The 6,400-nt window shown below is 53.5% G+C and overlaps 2 long non-coding RNA genes across 2 annotated transcripts; one reads left to right on the top strand and one right to left on the bottom strand.

Annotated features, from left to right (window-relative positions):
* Positions 1-1,895: 1,895 nt before the first annotated feature.
* LOC121346783 lies at positions 1,896-3,503 on the bottom strand. Its single transcript, XR_005954113.1, has 3 exons — positions 3,314-3,503; positions 2,735-2,871; positions 1,896-2,606 (listed from the first exon to the last, which is right to left on the bottom strand). It is a non-coding gene; the product is annotated as an uncharacterized LOC121346783 (long non-coding RNA).
* A 391-nt stretch (positions 3,504-3,894) lies between these two features.
* LOC121346660 lies at positions 3,895-6,092 on the top strand. Its single transcript, XR_005954102.1, has 3 exons — positions 3,895-4,112; positions 5,733-5,822; positions 5,910-6,092. It is a non-coding gene; the product is annotated as an uncharacterized LOC121346660 (long non-coding RNA).
* Positions 6,093-6,400: the final 308 nt, after the last annotated feature.

The raw sequence follows: 6,400 nt of genomic DNA, 5'->3' as shown, positions 1-6,400 counted from the left end.
TAGAATAAGGAAAGGGGAATGGAATAAGGAAAAAGAAAGGGAATAAGGAAAAGAAAAGGGAATAAGGAAAAGGGAATAAGGAAAAGGAAAGGAATAAGGCAAAGGAAAGGGAAGGAATAAGGGAAGGAGAAAGGAAAGTTAAAAAGCGAAAGGAAAGGGGAACAGAACAAGGAACAGAAAGTGGAAGGGGAAAGGAAAAAGAAGGAAAAAGAAAGGGGAATGGAATAAGGAAAGGAAAAAGGAAAGGGGAAAGGGAAGGTGAAGAGAGAAAGGGATAAGGGATAAGGAAAGGGAAAAGGGAAGGAATAAGGAAAGGAAAAAAGAAACGGGAAAGGAACAAGGAAAAGAAAAGGGAAGGGGAAAGGAAAAAGAGAAAAGAAAAAGAAATGGGAAAGGGATAAGGAAAGGACAAAGGAAAGCTGAAAAGAGAAGGGAAAGGGGAATGGAATAAGGAAAGAAAAAGGAAAGGAATAAGGAAAGGGAAAGGAATAAGGGGAAAGGAAAGAAAAAGGGAAAGAATAGAAAGGAATAAGACAAATGTTTCCCTGTCCCCAGTGAGTGCTGGCCAGGCACGGCTGAGGGCCGGGATGGAGATGGAGAGGAGAGGGAGAGGGAGAGGGAGAGGGAGAGGGAGAGGGAAATGGAGATGGAGAGGACAGGACAGGACAGGACCCGGCCAGCACGGAGCTGCGGGGTCCGGGCAGCGCTGGTCGCTCCCAGCCGCCCGGCTCGCAGGGACGGGAAAAGCCCCACTCGGGATTCGGGGGATGGAAACCGCGGGATGTTGGCAGTGGTTCCATCCGGAGGCACTAAACCACCCGCCGGCTGCAATCCTGCTGGAAGAGCTTTCCGAGCACCGGTGCAATTTGGGAGAGCCGGCGCCGATCCGTGCTGGGGGCGGCGCGGGGAAGGAGCAGCTTTGGGAACCGGGGTTTCTCCAAGGAGGAATCACCCCGGGACACCGGCAGGTCACCCCCGGGCCCCTCTAGGGGTCCCTGTCCCGGGGCCGGCAGGAACGGCCCGGGGCTGCCCGGGGGGTCTGGGGGAGGAGGGATGGGGCTGGGAGGGTCTCCCAGGGGATTTTCCTCCCGGCATTTCTGCGTTTATTCGTTCAAATGTTCCCATTTCAAAGCTCCCGAAGCTGCGCCGGCTTTGGGGGGAATAAAGGGGATTATTTTCTCTGCTTGTGCCGTGGCAGAAGGCTCATTCTAAGTTCTCATTCCGGTGTTTTCTCGTCACTATTTTTAATCCCATTTTAAACACGTTTATTTGCCCTGAAGTGGTGAAACCCATCAGAATTAACCAATTTCACCGAGGCCATGCGAGGGGTCAGGGCAGAGCAGGATCCTGGAATGGTTTGGGTTGGAAGGAGCTTAGAGCCCATCCAGTTCCAATCCTGGCACCTCCCACTGTCCCAGGAGCCCTGCCCAGCCTTGGGCACTGCCAGGGATCCAGGGGCAGCCGCAGCTGCTCTGGGAATTCCATGCCAGCCCCTCAACCCTCCCAGCCAGGAATCCCAAAATCCCAACTAACCCTGTCCTCTGGCAGTGGAAGCCATTTCCTGTGTCCCATCCCTCCATCCTTTGTCCCAAGTCCTTCTCCGCTCTCCTGGAGCCCCTTCAGGCTCTGGGGAAGTGCCCTTCCCTTCCCTTCATCCCAAGCCAGGTTTTTCCCCTCCTTTCTGGCCCTAATTTTGCTGAGTGCTGGAAACAAATCCAGGACAAAGCAGGAGCTCCAGCCCTGCGGGCTCCTCGCAGCCTGTGCCCGGTGCCACCAGTCCCTCCCAAAATCACCTCCAGCTGCTCCCTCCCATTGCTCCCCCAGGGCTCCAAACCGGAAAGGCGAGTCGGGAAAAACAAAACAAACCAAAACAACAACTTTGGTGCAGGAAATAATCCCAAAACAGCTTTAATTACACGCGGCGGGCTCGGCCTCTCCCTGCGCCCGCTCGGGGAGGGGGAATTAGGTCAGGCTGTGTGAGCACTGAAAGGAAATTCCGGGAGTCACACCTGGAACTCAGGGGGGCTGGAGCTCCGTGCCCGGCCCTGGTGGAGCTCCAGCGCTGCCTTTTCCCATCTTGGGAAGTTTTGGGGCTGGAATGACCCAATGCAGAACCACCAGGGCTCAGCTCTTTCTGATTTCTTTGCTGGTGACGCTGTGGTGACGTTACACAAAATCCCGGCGGTGAAACCCGTCCCTCCTCGGTGACTCAGGCACAAAGGAGAAAGTTCAGGAATGTGGTTAGAGCTGGGAACCATCCTGCTCTGCCTACACCGTCAGATTGTTCCATTCAGATGGGCTCCAGCACTTTTTGGGGCAAAGAACCCCATTAATCCCTGCCCTGAGCCTGTGGCAGAGCAGGAATTCCTGTTTTCCATGATTTTCCAGCACCAATCCAACAGCAGCAGCCACATTCCCGGAGTCCACACCTTTCCCTGAAAGCTGCACAAAGTCAGAGGGGCTGGAGCTCCCTGCCTGGCTCTGCTGGAGCTCTGCCTCTTCCCATCTTGGGATGCTTTGGGGCTGGAATAACCCCCTGGAGAATCTCCAGGCCTCAGTTCTCTCGAATTTTCTTGGCTGGTGACTCTCCCTGGCATCACCTCATGCTGTGGTGAGAAAGTTCAGGAATGTGGTTAAAGCTGGGAACCATCCTGCTCTGCCTACATGGTCAAATTATTCCATTCAGATGGACTCCAGCACTTTTTTTGGAGCTAAAAAGTGCATTAATCCTTACCCTGAATTCCTGTTTTCTGTGCTTTTCCAGCGCTGATCCCAACAGCAGCACCTCATGGAGGCTTCAAACCAGGGGCTGCTGCTCCCAAAGTGGGTCAGGTCACCCCGAAGACACAACAGAATTGTTTGTTTATATTCCTGGAGTTTGCAAATATAAAGATAAAAGAAAATAACTGGGACACGTCAGGTTTCCAAGCAGATGAATCTCCCTGTGGCTCTCCATTCCCAGGAGAATCCAGGCTGGACCCTTTTCCAGGGATCTCCTGAGGCTGGCCCTGCCTTGGAGCTCAGGATGGGGCTGGGAAAGAGGTGCAGACTCAGAGTTAAATTTGTATTTTGGGGCTGGGAAAGAGGTGCAGACTCAGAGTTAAATTTGTATTTTGGGGCATTTTGGGTGTTTTTAAGGAAGGATGGGATGTGCTGGGAAGGGGCTGGTGCCTGTCCTGTGGGATGGGGAATTGATTCCCACGTGGAATCTGTTTTTCCTATGAGGATCTGGCACCCAAACTTGCCAAGAAAAGCTGTGAGGACATAAAATTCCAGCTGGCCGTGCTGCAAATAAGATTAAAAACAAACCAACCATTTATATTTGCTCTGATTCCTCTTCTAAAGCCTTCATAAAATGCCATAAACCAGGGCCTTTTCCTTTCCACACTGAAAATCATGGAATGGTTTGGGTTAGGAGGGACTTAAAATCATCCACGGGCAGGGTTCCACTGTCCCAGGGTGATCCAAGCTGGCCTTGGACACTTCCAGGGATGGAGCAGCCACAGCTCCTCTGGGAATTCCATGTTAGGGAAGAAAACCACAATTATCTGATGCAGAACACGCCAATTTTTAAAATTTTAAATTTTTTAAAACAAAATAACTTTGAATTTGCTGCTCTGTGGCTTTGGCCAGAGCTGCTGGTGGGGAGGATAAACCCCTGAGCCAGGTGGTGCTCAGCTGTTAGAGAAACTGGAGATTTGCAAAGTGACAGAAATGTAAATACAAACCCCTGGGTCCAGGAGATAAACCCCAATTTGGGTGCCCACCTCGCAGCTGGGCACTGCTGCCTTATCAACCTGCCTGCAGCTCCTGGGTCTGGCAGCTCCTGCGTGGTGAGGGCTTGGATAAGGAGCTCCAGGTGCTCCTTATCAGCTGGGAGGTGCTGCAGGGGCTGTGGGTGCTGCCCCAGCCCACCAGAGCCTTCCCCTGCCTGGATTCCTCCTTTCTGCTGGAATTGCTGGCTCTGGGCTCTGTTCCTGCCGTGCCACAGCTGCTCCAGGCTGCAGCAGGGAGGTGCTGCCCCAGCCTTGGGGCTGTGGCTGATTCCTGGATTTATCTGGCTGCTGGCACAGAGAGGGTGAACTTTGGGGATTCTGCTGGGACTTGCTGGGGTGTGGATGATAAATTTGGGGATTCGTGGAATGGTTTGGGTTGGAAGGAGCTTAGAGCCCATCCAGTGCCAGCCCTGCCAGGGCAGGCACAGCTCCCACTGTCCCAGGGAGCTCCAGCCTGGCCTTGGGCACTGCCAGGGACCCAGGGGCAGCCACAGCTCCTCTGGGAATTCCATCCCAGCCCCTCCCCACCCTCCCAGGCAGGAATTCCTTCCCAAATCCCACCTAACCCTGCTCTCTGGCAGTGGAAGCCATTCCCTGGGTCCTGTCCCTCCGAGCTCTTCCTGCTCAGCAAATTCCCAATGTCCAGGGCTCTTCCTGCAGCACCTGCAGAGGGATGGGAAAATAAAATCCTGGAATGGTTTGGGTGGGAGGGGACCTCACTCCCACCCTGCCACCCCTGCCATGGGACACCTGCCACTACCCCAGGTGACTCCAAGCCCATCCAAGTGGCCCTGGACACTCCCAGGCTGAGGCTGTTGCAGCCCAAATGTGGTTTTAGCTCTGCCCTTCCCTGTTTCCTGCTCCCATGGAATGTGGGGCTCGTGGAGCACCCGGGGACCCCCAAGCCCAGGGAGCTCCAGGATGGGATGAAGGGAGGAGTGAGGGAATCCCTGCACAGGCCTGGTCTCAAAGGAAGCTTTTCCAGGGAAGCTGAGCTCCTTTTGTCCAGGGATGGCAGAAACCCCTCCCAGAGCCACAGGCTGCTCCTTTTCCTGCTGCTGCTGGCCACAACCTATGCATATTATGGGAATCTTCTATCAAACTTTAAAAATTTTCCACAAATTTATTTCCCACCTGCCAGCCCCATTTCCCTGGCAGAAATCGTGGATCATCCCCATCCCACGCCCAGGAACAGGGGAAACCCCTCAGGCTGAGCCTCTGCTGTGGCTCCCTGAGCTCTGGAGCACAAGGATTCTTGGTGGCACCACTCCAGGGTTAAAATGTAACCTGGAAGCAGAACTCCAGCCTGGCCCAGCTCATTATCAGGGAGCAGCACCTGAGAGTGCAGGAGAAAGGGCTCATTAAGGTGACTCTAATTCCCCCTCCCTGCCCTGCCACAGGCACGGGAAGGAGATTACACTTCTTGCTCAGGGAGAGGAAAAACCTTGATAAACCCTGTGGAGCAATCCTGGGAAATGTGTCCCTGCCAGTTTTATTTCCTTGGATCACAGCAAGGGAAGTTCCTGTGCCCGCTTTGGCCTGGGGATCATGGTTCTCTGCTGGAATTACAGGTGTGGATGTGGCTCTGCAGTTTAAATGTCATTTAATATGGAAAACACAGTGCCAAACCCTGCCAGCAGCACAGGTTTGGTCTCTCTCCAAGGAAATAAAGGTGTGATAATCCCGTGGCTTCTCCCAGAGGGCAAGAAGGGGAGATTTGAGCAATTCCTGGGTTAAATTTGTGTTGTGGAAGGGTTTTATGCTCTCAGCTTTGCACAGGTCTCAGGGCTGGGGGGATGGCTGGGACACCCCGGGGCAGCAGCTGGCTGTCACCTCCAGCTCTCCCTTCCTGGAGAAGTGTTTTGCCAAGTGCAGGAAATGCTGCCAGGTCCCCAGAATCAATCAGGAGCGAGTCCCATGCGTGACAATGTCATTTATTGTTGTTTTCTCCAGCAGCTCCGTGTTCCCACGGGGAACAGAGAATTCCCAGCACAAAAAAGGGAAGGAGGAAGGAGAACAGCTCGTGCTGCCCCAGCACCTCTCCAGGTACCCAGGATGTGACCACACCTGGATTTTCTCACCTGGTGTGTGTTCATTTCCAAACCCAACACTTCATTTTCCTGCTTTTTCCAGGTTCTGAGGGTGGTTTTCCTCCTTCCCAAGGCCCACACAGCAATAAATTGTCCTGCAGTATCAGAGGAATGGTTAACCTTGATTTGAGCTCATGCAACACCTCCTTCCCTGCAAGGTCGAATTCCAAATAATCCTTTGGAGAGGAATGAAATAAAAGTCAGGGCTGCTCCCTGGGCCAAAAGACTTTGCCTCCTTCTCCTGGAGAGCACCAAATTCACCTGGCTTGGGTTGGTTTCATGGTGGAATGAGGAAATCATGGAAAATATGAAGGAAGAGAAGCATTTTTGGGGAGCAGGGGCACAAGGGGAGCTCACTGCTCCCGCACACAAGGAGTGGGATCTGCAGGAGGGATGGGGATGCCGTGGATCCCTTCTTCTCAAAAGAAAGGAAGGGCAGGAAGTTTTCCTAAGCTCTTCCAGGAGGTTTTGTCCCCCACAGGGACAAAACAGCCCAGGCAGGGGAGTGGCTGTGGCACCACAGGAGGGGACTGG

Source organism: Onychostruthus taczanowskii, unplaced genomic scaffold (genome assembly GCF_017590055.1).
Source record: "Onychostruthus taczanowskii isolate IOZ18803 unplaced genomic scaffold, ASM1759005v1 scaffold84, whole genome shotgun sequence".
Lineage (NCBI taxonomy): Eukaryota > Metazoa > Chordata > Aves > Passeriformes > Passeridae > Onychostruthus > Onychostruthus taczanowskii.
The sequence above is the reverse complement of the archived record's forward strand: the minus strand, read 5'-3'. Positions and strand labels throughout refer to the sequence as shown.